At 50.6% G+C, this 19,858-nt stretch overlaps 1 protein-coding gene across 1 annotated transcript in view; it reads left to right on the top strand.

Moving 5' to 3' along the window:
- Positions 1 to 19,858, top strand: part of GALNT17 (polypeptide N-acetylgalactosaminyltransferase 17) — a 203,166-nt gene that overhangs the window by 54,101 nt on the left and 129,207 nt on the right. The window lies entirely within an intron of this gene.

Raw genomic sequence — 19,858 nt, 5'->3', positions numbered from 1 at the left:
AAAGTGAATTTCTTCCCAGTCTGTCTCTGTTTTCCTAAAGCAATCCATGATTTTCCGTGAAAGTGATGCAATCAGAAGTTCAGTTGTGCTTTCACTGAGCTTTTGGTGTTTAATACCCTGTAAAAGTGTGCAGAGGTTCTTCCTCCCTCCATCCATCCCTCCTTGCCAGCTTCATCAGGTCCCTGCAGGACCTCCAGGGCCCTTGGGCTGCCCTCAGTCTCCTCCCACCACAGGGATTCTCCAGGGACACTCTGGGGTCTCCCACTGGAGATCTGGGCATTTAAAGGGAGTTTCTGCAGTGGCAATATCCTTCCTCTCCTTTTTAGATGGAGCTTTTAAGGTGCTGGTGATGTTTACCTGCCAAGCAGCACAGGAGAACAGGCTTTAAAAGAGGTGACACATCATTTTGTTAAGAGGATGAGGAAAGACATGCTGCAAGTTTATCTTGGTGAAGGTTAATTTTAGATATGGCCTCCAGAGTGTTCCTCAAAATAGAAAAGTGTCAGTTTGTTTAGGCCTGGAGTGAAATCCCTGATGAAAAAAATGAGCTGAGAGAGGTTTAGATTGTGAAAGATCTGTGTCCAGTGCCTGTGTCATTGGGGCAGTGACAAAGCTGTTGCCTGGTATCTGCAGAGCATTGAAAAGCGTGCAGCCAGGGATGCAGCTCCACATTGTCCAGGCTGTGGGAGAAAGGGCAGCTCTTGTTCCTTCTATCCCTGGGTGCCCCACATTGTCCAGGCTGTGGGAGCAGGGGCAGCTCTTGTCCCTTCACCTCTCCAGGCACTGCCTGAATTCCGAGCTGCCCTCGGAGCCTCCAGGGCATTCAGCCACTGACAACAGAAATCCCTGGATGAGTTCCCAAAGGAATGGAGGCCCAGCCTGCACTTTGCTGCTGCAGCTCCTCCAGGCAGGCTGAATTGCAGGTACAAATTGCACCTTTGCCTCTGTGATATGCAAATCCCAGCACAATGCTGAATCCTTGGAGCGAGACCTTCCCCAGCACTTACCTGGGGCTGAGCTGCTGATTTCCATTTCTCATCCACAGCTCTGACTTCCAGCAGAGCCAGCACTACTTGGCAAGAATTAATTTGAGAAGTAATGTTTCTTTTCAGATTTTGGGGGAAGAAAAGGATTAATCCTGACATTTTCAGGCTTGCATTGTATTTTTCCTCAGTTCCACTATCCGTCATTCCATGGGAGAGTGGAGGAGAGGACAGGGCACAGCAGTGCATTAAAAACGCTTCAGTTTGGAGCTGGGCTGAGACTTGGGAGAGAATTTGTGAGTACTGAGTGCAGCTGCACAGCTTAGTGCCTTTTATCTGTGCAAGAACTTCAGGAGTGTGTTTTGTGTATTGGTTTTCTTTTTGTTTTGGGGATCAATTTTCTCGGTATTGTAAGAGAACAGTTGGTCTGGTGTGTAATGGGCTGGCGCTTGCTGGAGAATTTGGAAAGTTTCACCTCTTTCTACCTCTGGCTTCAAGGTTCCCTCACTATTTAGTGCATAAAGTTTTATGGCTGATTTTATGAAGGGTTGAACACAAACCATTTAAGTCAAGTATCCTGGTCTCTGATTAAAATAGATTCAAGTCAAGGGAAATTAGCCTAAATGGCTTTGAAATTGCAGCATTAGAGGGGAAAAAACTGTTGAAAACCCTCCAGCTGATAAGCATTACAAAGCATGTAGTAGTTTTAAATATAATAGTGAAGCCTGTGTGGTTCAGCTGAAGGCTGCAGAGTGCCTGGAATGCCAATGGACTGGGGCTGGTCCTGGCACAGGCTGGCACTCCCCAGCCTTTCCTCTCAGTTGTCTCTGTTTTTAAGGAAAGATTCATGTGTTCAAGTGTCACTGCCCTGAGTGCTGAGCAATGCTGCATCAGAGTTCTGAGGCCTCTGCCCACTCCTTTCTGGTGCCTGTGGCCAAAGGGATGTGGAACAAGGAGAGTTTAGGGGAAGTTTGGTGCATTTTGTGTATATTTTTGTGTCTCCAGGCTCCCTGCACCTCATGGTCAGCATCACTGAGCATTCAGGGACTCAGCTATCCTTGCTCTGTGGGATTTCAGGTGCCTGTTGGTGAGGAGCAGCCAGCCCAGCTCACAGCTCAGGGCCTCTCAGTCCTGCTGAGGCAGGGAAAGGAGGGAGTTTCCCTGGAAAATGGTCCCAGAGGTGTGAGGATGATGTTCAGCAGAAGGTGAGGTCTTTCCCAGCACCAGGAGCTGTGGTAGAATACCTTGTTTGCCCTGATTTGGGGAATTGAGGTGTCGTTTTCTGGTAGTTTGGATTATCATCTTTGCTTTAGTTGAGTGATTTCCTTCCCCTTGCCATTTCTCCTTTCCTTTCCCCTTCCCTTTCCCCTTCATCTTTCTCCTCTCCCTCCTCTCCCCTTCCCCTTTCTCCCCTCTTCCCTTTCCTGTTCTGCTTCCCTTATCTCTTCCCCTGTCTCCTTCTTCCCCTTCCCCCTTTCTCTTTCCCCCTCCCCGTCCTTCTTCCTTCTTTCCCCTTTCCTTTTTTTTTTCTCCCCTTCCCTCATCCTGTTTCTTTTTCCCCTCTCCTCTTTTCCCTTTCCCCTTCCCTTTCCCCCTCCCTGCTGGGGATGCTCACTGGGCTGGGAGGTGGAAGCTCTTCCCTGCTGTTGCCCAGGGAGGGGACTGAGGGTTGTCCTGGCTGATTCCCAGAGGAGGTCTGGGATGGTCTGTGTGGGGCTGATTCCTGTGTGCAGCTGTGCCTGTCACACCTGCACCTCCCTGGTGTTCCTGGTCCCCACCCTGTGCAGAGCAGGAGAGCTTTGGCTGGGTGTGCACGAGGTTTTCCAGTGAATCAAGTCACAGAACGACTGGGAAAGCTCTTCCTGGGCTAAATAAAGCAGGACTGGTGTTTTGGGGTGAGTTATTCCAGAACTTGCTGCCAAACAGTGCCATAATGAGAAGGGCACTGGGAACACATTTCCATCATGCTTGATTGGGTTTTTTGGCTTTAAGATGAGATTCCTGCATGTTCTGGAAAACAATCTCTGCTTCCAGATTGGAAGTACCCAAGGTGCAGCCTGCAGAACTTCTACTCAAATCTCCACAAATATGAGCTGGAGAGATTTTCTTCAATTTTCTGCAAAAGCCTCTGAAGGACAAGGCTGCTGTGTGAGTTTGATTGTTTATCCATTCTCAGCACTCGCTGCGTGTCTGGGGAGGACGGAGGGTTTGGGAGATGTGTTGTTTTCTATATTGAAAGTGAAGCATATTTACATGGGATCCCAGGGCCTGCAAACATTCCCTGCTTGGATATAACATTTTATGCACCTCTGTTTTATCCTGTGATACAGGATTTAATGGGAACCTCTCCTGTGTGTCGCCAGAAAATAAAATTGCTTTGTTAGATCAGCCTGCTTGTCCATCTTATCCAGTATCTAATCTCTGATAGTGGAATTACCAGATGCTTCAGGTTGAAGAAATCATATTAAGGGAAACTATGAAATAATCTGCCCATCTGGTATGTTCTGCCTCCCCCATTCTCTCCTTTCAATCCTATCCAATATAAATGTGGAGTTCTCATTATCTCTTTAAAAGTCTGTTCCTTTCTGGAATCCTGCTAAGCTCTGATTCAGTGGTATTTTATGGCATTATAGGATTAAGGGGTAGATTTAAGAGAAATAATACCCACAATTGTTAGGACTATTGGATCATTGGGTGCAGATGACACATTCCTGCTGCTGCAAATCTCTCGACAGCTGTTCTCAGGAGGGGAGCCTTGAGGTATTAAAGTGAAGGGCAAGGATTCTGTAAGAGATAAGCAACTCCCACAGTTTGATTTTTGACGTGTTTTGAGGGCTGCCCAGCCTGGAGACACAACCCCTTCTCCTGCCTGCCTTGGGGTCCTGCACATGGGTCAGGAGATGCATGGAAAGGGGCTTTGGACAAGGGGATGTAGTGATGGGATAAGGGGAATGGCTTTAAAATGCCAGAGGGCAGGGTTAGGTGGGAGATTGGGCAGGAATTCCTTCCTGCCTGTGAGGGTGGGGAGATACAGGAGCAGGTACCCAGAGAAGCCCCATCCCTGAGAGTGTCCAAGACCAGGCTGGACAAGGCTTGGAGCACCTGGGATAATGGAGAGCTGGGGGTGCTCACCTGGAGAGGAGAAGGCTCCAGGGAGAGCTCAGAGCCTGTTCCAGTGTCTGAAGGGGCTCCAGGAGAGCTGGAGAGGGGCTGGGGACAAGGGCTGGAGGGACAGGACACAGGGAATGGCTTCCCACTGCCAGAGGGCAGGGCTGGATGGGACATTGGGCAGGAATTGTTCCCTGGCAGGGTGGGCAGGGCTGGCACAGGGTGCCCAGAGCAGCTGTGGCTGCCCCTGGATCCCTGGCAGTGCCCAAGGCCAGGCTGGACACTGGGGCTTGGAGCACCTGGGACAGTGGGAGGTGTCCCTGCCATGGCAGAGGTGGCACTGGATGTGTTTCAAGGTCCTTCCAACCCAACCCATTCTGGAAAAGGTTTGGGGGTGTTGGGAGCCTGATTTGCTGCTGTGTTCCCTCAGCACCTGCTCTGTGTTTGCCATGGGGAGGTGCCCTGGGCAGAGCCTCCCTGTCCCTGCAGAGGAGCAGCTCCCTGTGTGTGCTGTGAGCTCCCTGGGGCGTTTGGGTGAGTCAGAGCCATCACAGTGCCTGGATCACACGGATATCTCCAGAGCTGCTGCCGTGGGAGCCTGGCAGCAATTGGGCTTTTCAGCACCATCTGGCTTTAGCTGCTTTATTACCAGGGACCTTGTGTAGCAGCAAGCTGAGCCTTTCTTTGGGATGCAGCGCAGAAGATGGAGAGTTTTGGCTTCTGGGTAGACTTTGGGTTGTAGTTCAATTGACCTAACTTAAAGAAACTAAATCAAGTTTATATTAATCTTTATTTGAAGTGGTTTGTGTGTGGCCTCTGGGCTCTCAGTGTGTACCTGGGTGCCAGAGCACACTGTGGGTGCAGAGAGACCCTGTTCCCCTTGGGGTCTCTCCCAACCCCTGGAGAGCCTCCTGCCCTCTGCCGTGGGGCAGCCTTGGGGCCTCAGTTTCCCTCAGACTTACAGGATGTTGCAGGGCCCAGGAATTCCATTTTGGCTTTTTGATCACAACAGAATGCATCTTTGGGAAGTGATGATGTGGATGTGACTGAGACACATCAGGACTGCCCAGGACGATGTACCTGGAGGCTGCAATTGAGTCTCCTGCCCATGAGACCACTCCTGCCCTCCCATCTCTAGTGCTGGACCCCAAATGTTCCTGCAGAGCCCACACTGGCCAGGGGGCTCAGCCTGTGCCCTCTGCTTGGCTCTGATGGGAGAGCTTCATGTGCCATCATACTTATTTTCCTGTGAAAACACAGAAATCTCTTCCCCTTTGGGAGACACTGAGCTCCCTGCCTTTGCAGGTGCCTTTGTCTCAGCTTTTCTGGTACCAAGGCACTGAAATGAGGGATTTTCTCAACACCTGCCACAGCTTGGGCAGGGGATGTCTCTGTCACTGCTCCATACATCCCATCTTATTTCGTCCCCAAAACTGAGGCTGCACAACCTCCTTTAATGAACAAAATGCCTTTTGCCTTTCCCTCTGCCCACAGGACCATGTTGGCTGTGGCAGAAGTGTCTGAGATGTGCAGGTTTTACTGCAGCCAGTGGGAGAGCTCAGTGTTGGTTTCAAGGATCTGGGCCATTCCTGAGCACACATCTGTGGTGATGTGCCAGTCACTCCTGTCCTGCCCTGGGCTGTTCAGCCAGGCTTCAGGAAGTGAGTCTGAGGAGAAGGACAACGCTTAAGGAGGCAAAACAAAGTACTTGAATTATGAGAGTGGAATTTGCTGGGAAATAAGAGTTTCAAGCCTGTTTACTTCTTGTGATTGCTGCTTACTGCAAACAAAGGAGGTCAGAAGAGCTTCTTCTCTCTTGCATGCCAATGTGCTATTATAAACCATTATTTTACCTTCTGCAAAGAGTGCTTGGATGGATTTCAGTCCTACATCCAAACAACAGCCAGGAAAAGAGAGGCAAGAAAAGAGGGCTTTTTCTACATTAAGTAACTGAAGGGAAAAGCTAGAGAGGAACCAAGACAGTGGAAGAACAAAAAAAATTTCTTTTTCAGATGTGAAATTCCCTTTGAATTGCATGTGGGAGTGTATTAAAAGATCCTTACAGCTCTAGGAAAAAGCCAGGACTGGTTGTGAACCTTCTCTCTTAATAGATGCTTGCGGGTTTGATCCAGAATTGTATGAAAAATACTCCTGCCCTTGGTTTTTTATAGCTTCAGCCATAAAAATAGGAAAAGTAATATTTTCCAGTACTTGGAAAGGTGCCACCTGAAAATTTTCTGGGAGAGCAAGTAGAGAAATCAAGCAGTGAATATCAGTGTCACAGCTCTGGCATGCAGGAGCTGTGCCTCAGAACAGGGCTCACAAAGGCAGAGCAGATTTGCAGCTCAGGGATGGATTGCTGGATGTTTTCTCTCCGTGTGTTCTGTCCTGCCCAGCCTGGCCCATCTCTGTGTGGCTCCAGGCAGTTCTGTTCTGCCAGGCTGCACCAAGTCATGGAAACCTCCTGAGCTGGAAGGGACCCAGCTCAGGAGAGTCTGAGAACCACTGGGGTTGGAAAATCCCCCCCAGCCCATCCAGTCCCAGCTGTGCCCCATCCCCATCTTGTCCCCAGCCCAGAGCCCTGAGTGCCACATCCAGGAATTCCTTGGGCACCTCCAGGGATGGGCACTCCAAACCTCCCTGCTGCTGCTCTGTGTGTGCAGGACCTGCTGGTGCCCTGGGCCCCTGCTGCCCTCCTGGCATGGGGCTGCAGCTTCTGCTGCCTTTGGGATGATTTGCAGAGAGGAAAATGCTTCTTTGCTGCTCCATTGCCTTCCCAGCACTAATACAAACCAGCAGGCTGTTGAATAAATACCAGTATTGATCTTTATTCCTCAGTGTGTTTGGACATGCTGCTCCTCACTTCCAACAACGCTTTTTTTTCAAAACTGGGCAAGTAAAGACTCTAAAGGCATGCTTTTCCAGCTGTGCTTTACATTTGTTGGTTATTATTTAAGCCTGCTCCTGTGACCTGCAGGAGCAGCCTGGTTCCTTGCACACACAGGCAGCTGGGGCTGGCTCCAGGGAGATGAGAAATCCCCCTAGAACTGGAGTTGTCAGAGTCCCTGTGGAAAAGTTTCGGGGTCTGTGCTGTGTTTCTGTGGGTTTAGGTGAGGACACAGGACAGCTTTTTCTTTCTTTCTTTCCCTTCTGAAGCAGAGGTCACTGGAGCACACTCTGGCTGCTTGTGTGGAGTCAGGCCTGTGTCAGAAGCCTTTGGTGCTTGCAGTCCCAAGATCTTCTGTAAAGCCAGTCTGGAGGAAAGTGCTTTGGGGAGAGCAGGTGGAGTTTGTTTAGAGTCTCTTTTTTCCATTGTGCTGCTCGGTGTCACCTGCAAACACTGTGACCATGGATTTATAGCACAGCACCTCGGGGTTCTTCATGTCATACATTCCACTAATTGTCAATTTTCCCTTCCTGACTGCAAAGTTATTACCTGTTCTTGTAAGTTTGGAACATGGTGCTTCAGGGAAGACTTCTGTGGCAGGAGTGTGCCATAAAACAGTTCCTAATGTAAACAGGAGTATTAAATGATCACTTTGGCAGAGGATGGGATTAGTGTAATTTAAGAACTTGCTTTTGTGCTCCTCTGAACTCGTCTGCTGAAAAATACCTGTGTTATCATAAATACTTCTGCCTAAACTGTGCTTATGAGAATAAATGAACCAATTTAAGCTCTGGATACACTTCTCTCCAGTTGGCTTCCAAGGAAATCAGGGCAACCTGCTGCCCTGGACTGCCCAGAGCTTTCCTCTTCCAAGCCAGCACATGCCCAGCCAGACCAGGCAGAGGGGCAGTCAAGCTCTGCTGCTTTGACAGCCTTGGTGCTGCAGCCATTTGTGCAGTTTTCCAGCAGGAAAATACAAGAGCCAGGAGGTCTCAATGACTTATTGTTTGTTGTGTGTGTGTGTGAAAGAGCTGGGCATGGGCAGAGCTGGGTAAGTGGATGTGACACTTGGAATTGCTCTGGCTTTTATCTCCCTTAGATCTGTCTGAGCCTAATAACTTTATTACAAGAGCCTCTCAGCAGAGTAAATCCCATTCTCTACATTCTGTTTTTACAACTTGGCAGATAATTTCTTCTTAGGACTTTCCAAGTAATGTGCCTTTGGACATGTCTGTATGTCCCTAATTGTAATGCCGATTTTTGAGACTCTAATTCTAAAATAGAGCTGAACATTTCTGAAGAAGAATTACTGGGAATAAAGTCGGTGCTTTAAAATCAAGTTTCCTGGGGAAATGTGAGGAAGTTTCAGGGCTTTGTGGTCAGAAATAGTTTGAGAACCTGGATCTGGTAAACAGTGAACTGTACCAGACAGCATTAGGTGTATTAAGATGCCTGGGTCACAAAAAAAGTACTTCATAGGATAGACACAATAGATTTAATGTTGGCAGTCCCTTTTGCAAGCAGACATGTGCACTGAATCAGCAAAATCCAAACTAGAATAAGCAATTAATGAATGGAGCATGATGAGGAAGTGGCAGGATGAATAGCAGGCTGAGCATTTGCTTTCTTTTAAGCTTGTTCATAATCTTTACAAAGGCCAAATGGAGATCAATTCATTTCCTCGTGAAGTTTTATTTCAGAGGACAGCACAAACGAGGCTTGTTTGGTACCAGTGGGTTTCATTTGTGGAGTTGTTTGTCACCCGAACGGGTTGTGCACTGGCAGGTTTTTGCTGTGCTGTTGGGATTTTCGGGCAGGAAGCAGCACAGATGTGTGGGGAGGAGCTGGGAAAGCAGTGCCTATGGATTAAGGCACCCAGGGAGCTTGAACCTGCCTGTGCTGGCGCAGCAGAACCTTGCAGTGGGATTTCCATTTTGTCCTTCAGCCACGGTGCTTTGCAGCCCAGCCATGGGGAAATCATTCAGTCCCACCAGTGCCCCATGGGTGGATCAGGATTTACCCCCCAGGCCTTCAGCTGCTGAGTTCCTGTGGGTTTTCTGTGGGGCAGAGAGAACCTGAGAAGCTGCAGGCAGCAAAGCCAAGCCTTGGCTACCTCTGGATGTGTTTGGCTGTGCAGGTGGGGAGAGATTTGGGATGGCAGGGCTCTCCCTGGTGCCAACTCCAGGATTTGGGGATGGCAGAGCTGTCCTTGGAGCCAGTTCTTGGATTTTGGGATGGCAGAGGGGTTGGGAACTCTTTAGGGCTAATGAAAAGCAAGAAGAAGTCCAATGGCCTTCGTAAGGTGAGGATGAGAGAGAAGAAGAGTCCAGAATTCCCCACTTTTCAGGTGGCATCCAAACCTCTGGTGTGTGCAGGTGATGAGGTTGTCTTGGGAAGGTGTAGAGTTAAGCTCATCAGAAATCACCTTTAAGCCTTTAAAGTTCATTGTGTATCTCTGCCCATATTTTGCTACGAGTCTGGTGTGTCTTGTCAAGTGTGTTGTGGAATTATTTAGGTTGGAGAAGCCCTCCAAGACCACTGAGTCCAGCCCAGCATGGCCAAGGCCACCAGCATGTCCCCAGGTGCCACATCCACGGCCAGTGCTCCTGCAGACACACCTGGGCAGGCAGTGTGTGCCCACTGCCAAGTCTGGCTCCTCTGGGGGCTTGCCTGGTGGCAGGGTGACACAGGAGCTGTGTCACTGTGGCGGGCTTCAGATGCTCCTGTCAGCATTCTGCTGTGGCCCCAAACTAGTCTGTAGCCTCAAACCCTGGTCTCTGGGGTGGAGTAGCACTGAAAGGGTTCCTGAAGTGTCTGTGGGAGGCAGCTGTGGCTGCTGTCCTTTGGATCTCTGCAGGTGAAGGCAGGCACAACAAAAAGGATGGGAAACTTCACTAGTGGGGTATCTCCAGCCTGTCACTAAAAATTGGTTGTGTTTTGGTTTGGGGTTTTATGAGGGGACGGGGAGAAGTTGGAGTATTTTTATTTGTGGGGTTTTTTTCTTAACCTTGTGGTAGTTCAGCTTGTTTGTCTGGCTGTGTTGGGTTGGATCCCTCCCTGCCTGCTGTGAGGTGTTTCATAGTGTTGCAGTTTTGCACTGGGTTAAACTGGGTGCCTGCGCTGGTGAATTTTGTCTCTCAGTTCTGGCTGTTGTGTATTTTGTTTTGAGGTGGAAGATGTCACCTGTGACAGCAGAAAAGCCACACAAAAGCAAATCTCTCCACAGAATAGGAGGGGTGGTGTGGAGCTTCCTCTGTGGAATAAAGGGAAGCTGCTGGCACTTTGGAGTGAAGGTTTGTGTGTGGTCTTTGTTTTGTCAACTCTCCATCCTGAATGTCCCCTACATGAAGGGGCACCAGTATTTATGAGCAGTCAGCTGCATTCATTTCACTGGTACCTGACACTGAGGGGAAGAGCAGATCTAAATCAGCCCCATCTGCTGGGTTTGGCCTTTTTGATAGGGCTTGGCACTGGCTTTTATTCTTTTCCACCCACAGCAGTAAAGTGTCTCACTGGTGTGTCAGTGTGCCCTGGTGAGCAGCCGGTGCTGGGGTGGGCTGTGGTGATGCCAGCTCTGGGATTTTGGGATGGCAGAGCTCTCCCTGGAGCCAGCTCCAGGATTTTGGGATGGCAGAGCTCTCCCTGGAGCCAGCTCCAGGATTTTGGGATGGCAGAGCTCTCCCTGGTGCCAGCTCCAGGATTTTGGGATGGCAGAGCTCTCCCTGTGTGACATTCTCCATGCAGGAGTTTGGCAGCCAGGGCTCACTGACACCCCTGTGCCAAGGCTGATCCAGTTCTGGCAGAGGTTAAACAAACTTACCCAGTGATTTCTGTTCATAACGGGAAAGGTTTAAAAACCTCTCCATCTTCCAGTTCATAAAGCCGTCAGCAGCGTGGCTCTGTGATCACAAAGAAGAAGAGCTGTCTCTAAAAGTCCATTGTGCCTTTTAAGTTCATCATTTTTATGCCAGCTCTTCCAGCAGTGGCATCATTCCACCTTGTTCCAGGCAGCACGAGTGGTGGCCACTTTTCTTCTTCATTGCCCCAAGTCTGCCCTGGGGACGTCAAAATCCTGGGTTCCCAGGAGATCTATTAATGTAAAACACTCCTACCTCAGGCTCTGGACCAAGGATTTTGTTTTCAGTTTGAGAGGGAAGGTTTCCAGCAGTGTCAGTTTGATCCCAAGCTGCCTAAGCAGAGCTGTGGTGTTTGCTGGTGGGACTGTCACCCTGGATCCCTGGGGACATGAAGGGCTCCCTTCCCTCACTGATGTTTGTCTGAACCTTCAGCCTGGGGCTGCCTCTGATCAGGGGAGGAAAAAGCTAATTTTACCTTCCCAATAAACAGCTCCAGTGTGTTTTCCTTGACAGAAATATACCTGGGATGGAGGGAGGGAATAAATTGTCCTTTGGCAGTGGCAGTGTCACTTCATTGACCTTGAAGGGAGCTCTGGCTCCTGCCTTAGATGAGATGTCTGTGAATTACTTTGTCCAGGTACAGAGCAGCAGCTGCCTCTAACAGAGGATGTCAGAACATGCACTCTTAATTTACAACTTATTGTTAATTTACAATTTACTGTTAATGTCCACTGTACTGTTAATTTACAGTGTGCATTACTGCCTTTCATCTGCGAGCACTGCCCCTTGCCAGCAGCCAGGATCTGGTGTTCCTCTGTGGAGCAGCCAGGGCTCCCTGCCTGCCCTTCCCTGCTGGAAACACAGGGGCTGCTCGTGTGGTGGTGGACTCAGGGCTGACCTTGGGATCCTCATGGCAGGGGAGGTCAGGCTGCTGCTGCCTCTCTTGTGATCATGTCAAATGCTGCTTTTCAAAGCCTGCTCCTTCAATCCATACCTGTTTGAACATCATTCGGAGTTCAGCTGTGTTTGCAGCGCACTGTATTAGAACAAACAGAGATAAAAAGGCTCCTGAATTTCCTCCCTGCCCAACCTACCTTAGCTGGGAGGAGAGAAAGGCCCCAGCCAGGCAGCAGGACCTGCTGGCTTTGCTCCTGAGCCCTGCTGCCCTCCTGTCCCCTCGGGGCCGACCACCTCATCCCTGAGCATCATAACTCCAACATCTTGTGTTTAAATCCCTGATGCCTTGGTCAGGACACAGCAGCCTCCTTCTCCTGAGGACTTGTCAAATTTGTCATCCCAGCTGTGCTGTGGATGGCCAGATGTGGCCATGAGGAGACCTTGGAGGCTGTGGCCAGCCCTGCCTTGTCCTGCTGGGACTGATGAGGAGCCAGGGGCTCCGTGCAAGAACTGGCTACAGTGAATGTCATTCCTTGTGCTGTCCTGAAAGGTGCCGGGTGACAGGGACACACTGACTGTGGGCTCCTGCACCACACCATGGGAGCAGCCCTGATCCTTGTCTCTGTAATGGGGTAAAATTGCTGATATTTCCTGCTTGAGGAGTGCTCTCAGTTTGGGAACCTCAGCACTGAGAGATGCACTGGTGACTCTTTCAAGCTGATGTTTTCCTCAAGCAGCAATCTCTGGGACAGGAATTTGGGGGAGAATTCCAGTTCTCGTGCACTAATTCTGCCCGAGCTGTCTCTCACACACCCTTGGCTTTATTGTGGCAGTTCCACAGCTCATTGTAGAAAAGGCATTTAAATATGTGTGAGTGGAACCCTTTCTCTGCTCCTGAGCCATGTTTTACAGAACAGCTCCACAGCTCTGTGGAAGATGTGCCAACTTAGCTGAGCACTTCTATAATGTTCACAGTGTTTTTAAGGACAGGAAGTAACAAGTCATTTATTCTGCTGATCAAAAGAATATTTGCCTGTTTAAATATTCAAACCCTTGAGCCTGCTACAAGACTGAAATGTCAGGAAGGGATAAGCTCCTGATAAGCACGTTAGCTGGATTTATTTAGTGTGATGGCCAAAAGAGAAATCATTAATAAGTCAGGATCCAGACTGGGGAGCTCCTGGGTGTTCAGAATTAAAAATAAAGGCAGGGGGCAGGCAGGAGGGAGGGAGATGTGGCACTCTGATATGGAGGAGAGGAGGAAATCTGGGAGAACTCATCATCAGGATCTGCTTTTATAAAGAGGTGTGCTGCCCGTAATCAGAACCACCTCATTCTTTGTCTGCCCTGTGTTCTTCCATGGGTACACAGGATCTGCATGGGCTGAGATGATCTTTAAGCTCCCTTCCAACCAAACTCCACTCAAAGATTCTGTGACCTGAGTTCAGTTTATGCCAGCTGGCACTGATTTTTGTGTCTGACTCCTCCTGTGTGCTGAGTGTCTGTGATGGCTGATCCCACAGAGTTGGAGAGGGGTGCAGCAGGACCCCATTAGGAGCTGTAGGAATAACTCCAGAGGATGGAGGAGCAGCACAGAGCCCTAAGGCCAGGGGTGTTCTGCCCTCTCCATGGTGGTTGCTGCTGGTAGCATTTCAGAAGGACAGGTAGAGATGTCCCCTTCATGCTCTGGGGGACATTTGTGTCCTGAAGAGCCCTGAGGGGCATCCCCAGGAAGGTGAGGAATGGTACAGCTTCAGAGCTGGTGATGATGTAGTTGTGAAATGGACACTCAGGTCATCAGTCAGTGTGAGCCCAGAGTGCAGCAGGAGCAGGTCCCACTCCTGACGGGCCAGGTGCCTGAGAGCTCAGCCCAGCCCTGTGTGCCCCAGGGTGACCTCACAGGCTGCTGCCATCCTCCCCTGGGCAAGGGACTGTGTGTCCCAGTGACTGCACACAGCAGGTGCTGTTTTCCTGCTGGTATTTTAGTGACCTTTTCTCCTGGGTGTGTTTTCCAGACCTGACATCCATCCAAAGCACAGCAGGGCCTGCCCATCCTGAGTGCCTCCTGTTCCAGTCTGTGTGGAGCATGGGCACTGCCCAGGGTGTCCTTTGGGTCCTGGCTGTGAGGGATGGACAGTTATCCCAGCCTGAACCTGACAGGAGGGGACAGCCCAGGGGGATTGGGCTCTGCTCCAGGGAACAGGGCCAGGAGGAGAGGGAACGGCCTCGAGCTATGCTAGGGAGGTTTAGACTGGAAAGAAATTTCTCACTGAAAGGGTGGTCAGGCATTGGAAGGGGCTGCCCAGGGCAGTGGGGGAGTCCCCATCCCTGTGGATGTGGCACTTGGGGCCATGGCTCAGTGGTGAACAGGGTGGTGCTGGGGCAGTGCTTGGGCTCGATGGCCTTAGAGGGCTTTTCCCATCTCAGTGAGTCCATGATTTACGCCTGAGGAAGGAGAGGAAGCCCAGGACCCCTGTGTGTGACCTCTTCCCTTGGGCTGTAGGGGACGTTTGAGCCCCTCCCTGTCTGAGAAGGCTCTGTGCTCCACTGGCATCTCTTCACTTTGCATTGGCCTCCCCTGCCTTTGCCTTGGCAGCCCAGCCGAGCCAGTGGAGCTGGCAGTGCCCTCTGCAGCAGGGCTGGCCCTGCTCTGGGCTGGCTGCTTCTTTGGGCATGGCCAAATCTCCACACACAACCTCTGCCTGAGCCCCAGCCTGGAGGAAAACAGCTCAGGGCAAAACGTTGTGTCCCTGTGGTGGTTCCATAAAATGCAAAAATCCATCCCCAGGCAGAAGGTGGGACTGCTGCACTCAGTGGTTTAAGGCACAGGGAGGGTGAGGTTGGATTTTTCTCTACCTTGCTAATTAGAACTGTAATTTTAAACCTCTGTCAGTGTTCTGAGACTGAGCAGCAGCCACTTTTCCTTCAGTGGGGTTCTGCTAATAAATACCTCTTTACTTCCTCAGCTCTTTAGTCCTCCCAGTTTGTGTCCCTCTGGGTCTTGACAAGCTCTGCCTGTGCCCCCTGTTGGAAAGATAGCTCCAGAGGGCTCCAGGCTGGGTTGATTAGAAGGGCATCATTAGGAAAATCAGATTACTGCTGGATAATTTCAGATGGCCTGTGGCAGCCTGGTTTTTCTGTCTGAATCCAAGTATTCCCTTTAAAACATTGGACATATCTGAAATCCAGGGAACTCTGAGCAGAGCAGGCTTCCAGAGGAGTGGAGTTCTGCCTCCTCCCTGGGATTGGGGACAGCCACACTTCATGGGATTTCATCTCTACTTAAAACTTCAGAAAACATTTTATGTTGGCACTGGGGGAAGGGGCCATGCAAAAGGCACAAATTAAGGAAATGTGGCAACCCAGGAATTCTGAGATCTGTGCAGAGTAGATGTGGGAGCTGTCGGGAGTGGATGACACACCATGGCATAGTGTGGAAGGTGGAAGATAATTCCTGTGACCAAGGGTGGATATAATCTTTGATGATGGGATTAGGGATTCCTGATCTCTCAGGATTAACAGGATTTCTGCTCAGTGATCTGGGGGCAAAGCAAGCTGCAGCCTGACTGCTCCTCTCTGAGCTGTTCAGGGCATCACAGGTTATAAAATATCCTGGGTTTGAGGGGACCACAGGGATCATCCAGTGCAGCCCCTGTCCCTGCACAGACACCCAACAATCCCACCCTGGGCATCCCTGGGAGCTCCTGGAGCTGTGGCAGCCTCAGGCTGTGCCCATTCCCTGGGCAGTGCCAGCACCCTCTGGGGGAAGAACCTTTCCCAATCTCCAGCCTAAAGCTCTCCTGAAAAAGTTGAATGTATTATTGGCCCTTTCATTAACTTGTTTTCTTCCTGAGAGCTGCTGCCTGGGGAAGGTCCCACCCACAGCACAGACATCCCCTGGCAGCTCTGTGCAAACCTGGCCTGGTCTGAAGGCCAGGGAGTGCCTCTGTTGTCTTGGAACAGTCCACACTCCAGGCTGGCCATAAACTGCATTTATTGGTGTTGATCAATGGGTTATATTGGGAAGGGAAGGTGTAGAAACCATCAGGGTCTGGCTGATGCCAGGCAGGGCAGTTCCAGGTGGTTGATGGAAATGGCTTTGTGCCCTAGAGAACAGGTGAGAGGTGTTAATTGAGTGATAGAGTGATCTTGTTAAATCACTGGGCAGGAAGAAGTGGTTTGTAAACGTTAGCTGCCACTTTGTGGCCTCTCTGTGCTCCAGGAGTGTTTGCTGTGAGTCCAGGTGATTTTTCTGCTGAGGGATCATGAGGCAGTAAATGCTGGGATATCCCTTTTCTGTTACTGAGACAGACAATAAACATCCTAATCTCACTGGCTGCTCTGAAGAGTGGATTTACAGCTGTGTGCTGAGCAGAAAACAAACGATCAGAGGATTCAAAGCAGGCTCTGCAGCAGGCAAACACGCGTTGGAGCCGAGCTGAGGGTTTATGCTTTCTGTCTTTTGAATTTGGCTGACTTGATTAATCCAGCCTGATGTGTGCCAGGCTGTTCAGCAGAAACTCAGCCCTGCTTCCTCTTCCCCCAGCTCCCCTTCTCTGCCTTCCTTTGTTTTGGGATGGTTTCTTACATAAACCAGGAACTGCAAAGATTCAGGTGAAAATGTGTCCTCAGTAAATACATTTGTTTTGTGGGTTTCCTGGCAGGTTCTCATGTTTTCACACTTGGGCTTGATGTAGAATAAAGATCTGGGACCCCATAAAGGTGGTGGTGGTCACAGTGCAGGAGTTGTGTCCCCTCTGCACCCATCCAGATCCTGTGTCCCTGGAGGAGGGGCTGGGGAGGATGTTGGGAGTTGTTTTAGGCAGGGATTGGTGTCAGTCATCAGCTCCTCAGCCTGTTCTGAAGTGAGAAAAGATGTCCTGGAATATCTTGACATGGAGGGAACCCCCAAGGATCATCCAGTCCAACCCTGTCCCTGCACAGACACCCAACAATCCCACCCTGGGCATCCCTGGGAGCTCCTGGAGCTGTGGCAGCCTCAGGCTGTGCCCATTCCCTGGGCAGTGCCAGCACCCTCTGGGGAAGAACCTTTCCCTAAAATCCAACCTAAACCTCTCCCTTCATACCTGAGCCTTGGACCAAGGACAGAGGAAACCCTTTTCCCTCCCTGTTGAAGGCCCAGAAAATTTCTCAATGAGACCTCAGCAAGATCCTTAAATTAAACGCAGTGCTGAACATGGGGGAGTGTTTCCCCAGCCTCCTCAGACTTGGAGAGTTTTGTGAGCATGATTTAATGGGACATAAAATGCCTCTTTGATGTCCCATTGATCTAAAGGAGAGACAAAACTGTAAGGTGGCTCTTTCTTTCCGCTAGTGATTCACGACATTTTGATATAAATCCTACAAGCAGGTGCCAGCCTAGGTTTAATTGGAGAGAGCAGGATGTAGTGGGGCAGGATGTAATTGTGTAACCTGCACTAATTTGTCCAGATGTTGGCAGATGCTCTGTGCTGGGTCAGGGGGTGTTCCCCACAGCAGAGCAGCGATGGGGAGGGGTCACCTGCAGCCTCCCTCAGTTTTCTCCAGTCAGGCCCTGTTCCAAATTGGCCCAGTGCATCTTTCCTGCACTTGTGGCAGGACCTCTGCCTTGGGGCCACCTGCAGATGTTCATGTGGCTGGAGAGCACCTGCTCATGGGCAGGGAGAACCTCCTGGGCCAGCCTTTTGGTACTGATGGAATAGATGGCTAAATTAAACATCAACCCGTGGGCTGGGCCTCAGCTGGGCAGCTAATCACTGACATTGGTATGTACTGTGGTGGTCTGACCCCTGTATTTAATTGAAATGTAGAAGATTTCAGGTGCAGGGAGTGTTCCCTTGAACATTCACCTTCCTGGCACAAGACCTGCTTTGGGCTGGCCAGATACAGCATGAGCTGTGCTAACAATAAAACCTGAGATTCAGAATCCCAAGTGCTTTGGGTTGTAGGGAGACCTTAAAGCTCATCTTGTCCCAGGGCAGGGACACCTCCCACTGTCCCAGGCTGCTCCAAGCCCCAGTGTCCAGCCTGGCCTTGGGCACTGCCAGGGATCCAGGGGCAGCCACAGCTGCTCTGGGCACCCTGTGCCAGCCCTGCCCACCCTGCCAGGGAACAATTCCTGCCCAGTATGTCTCTTTGAGCTTAAAACCATTCCACCTTATCCTATCTCTGCTTGTCCTTGCAAAAATTCCCTCTGCAGCCTTCCTGTAGGCCCCCTTTAGGCTCTGGAAGGGGCTCTAAGGTCTCGCTGAATTTTGAAGTATTTTGGCCAGGGGTCTGAGTTCCAAAGGCCTTGGCTGGCACCCAAGCAAAGGCTGAGGGGGACAGCTGTGGGCAGAGGGTGTCAGGAGTCTCAGGGCAGGTTTGATGCATTTTTTGGGACTCTCCCTGAGCCCCTGGGGCTCCTGCTGGGACCTGGGCTTGGGGCTGGATTCTCTGTGCTGTTCCTCAGGGTTGGCATTGAAATTCTGAAGGCAGCAGGGATTTCCCATCTTGTGCCCACCAGCCCTTGCAGAAAAGGCAGGCTCTCAGGTGGGCAAGGTGTTGTTCCTGAGGGTGCAGGTGAGGAGGGAGCTGTGGGAGCTGCAGGGATGGGCAGCCTCAGCTGTCCCAGGGCTGCTGAGCTGCAGTGAGTCCTCCGTGAAGGTCTGAGTGCTCCCAGAGTAAGGCAGTCACACCTGTGCCTCTACCTGCACATGGGCCAAGGATAAAGCATCCAGATCAGCCCTTTTTCTATGAAAATGTTCAAAAGAAACCACCCAAACCCCCCAACCATCCAACCCCCAGCAGTTCCTGCCCCATGCCCTCACCGTTCCCACTGTTTCCCACACCTTCTCCCTGGCTCTTCCAGTGATGTTGGAGCTCAGGTGCTGCTCTCCCCATCTCCCTTCCCGGCCCCAGGGCAGCCCAACCTCCCCAAGCGTTTTCCTGCACACTTGCAGGGATATTTCCTGGTTTGCCCACTGGAAAAAGCCTCGTGGAGCTGCAGGCTGTGGCAGAGCACTGCTCACCCCACAGCTTTTGGCACCAGCACTGAAGGGAGCCCTTGGGAGGAACACGACAAACTTCACGTTAATTTGGTTGAAAATTGCTGCCTTCCCAGCCCTGTAGTGGAAGCCAACGCCAGCAGAGCAGGGTGTTTGTGCAAAGCCTCTCCTGCCTCTGGAGAACTGGAGCTTTGTGCCCAGCAGTGTGGGTTGGCCTTTCCCACTCCTCCCTTCCAGGCTCATCTCCTCTCCCTGGATCTTTGTGTGCCCTGGTAGGAGTGGTGCAGGGAGAATGCCAATGAGCAGGAGATGAACCTCAAAGAGCTGGGTTTGGATTTGCCTCCAAAGCTCTTTGATCACAGGCTGAGCTCTTTATCCCCTGCAGCATTCCTTGGGGGAAGGCTGCCCGGAGGTGAGAAATGATTAAAAGGAAACGCTCCTGCTCCTGTGACAACCTTGGCTTCATCAGAGCAGGTATCAACATCTACCCAAAGCTGTTTTTAATGTCTCAGTCAGTTTAGTTTGACTTTCTTGGCAGGATTTCAGGGTCACTTGTCACTTTGCCCCATCATGACCATTCTTTCATTCATTTTAAAGAAAAATTTTCCCTTTGGAAGATCCTTTTCAGTGTTTGGTTCCCGTCTGTTGAGCTCTTGGCTTACTGTAGGGTAGGCAATAATTAAATCAAGAAACACAACCGTGTTTTCACCCAGCAAACTTGTTTAACTAAAGAAGATTCATAAAGAAAACTGTGTTTTCTGTGGAAATCTTTGTCTCCCAAGTCTCATTCTGGAGTCTGGAGAATGCCTGCTGTTGCCTAAGAAACACCCAGGACAATTAAATGCAGAGGCATTGCTGGGGAGCTGGGATGTCACTCTGCCTTTGGTCTTTCTCTGCTTATCTGGGCAGGGCTTGCTCCGTGCACACTCATTGTAATTCTGGGAACTCTGCTCCTGTTCCATGTCTAATCTGATGTGGATGTGGGGAGGGGGTGAGGAGGCTCCTTCTGTCCTTGCCCCACATGGATTTATTGTAGGGGAAGCTGCAGAGTTGAATTAAAATGTTGGAAGTGGTTTAAGGTCTCCTGTTTGCTTTCCACAGTTGCACTGTTAAGAGGAAGTGTCTGGTTGAGGTGAAACG

The sequence above is a fragment of the Sylvia atricapilla genome, chromosome 20, assembly GCF_009819655.1.
Source record: "Sylvia atricapilla isolate bSylAtr1 chromosome 20, bSylAtr1.pri, whole genome shotgun sequence".
In the NCBI taxonomy this organism is placed as follows: Eukaryota; Metazoa; Chordata; class Aves; order Passeriformes; family Sylviidae; genus Sylvia; species Sylvia atricapilla.
This window is presented reverse-complemented; position numbering and strand designations above follow the sequence as displayed.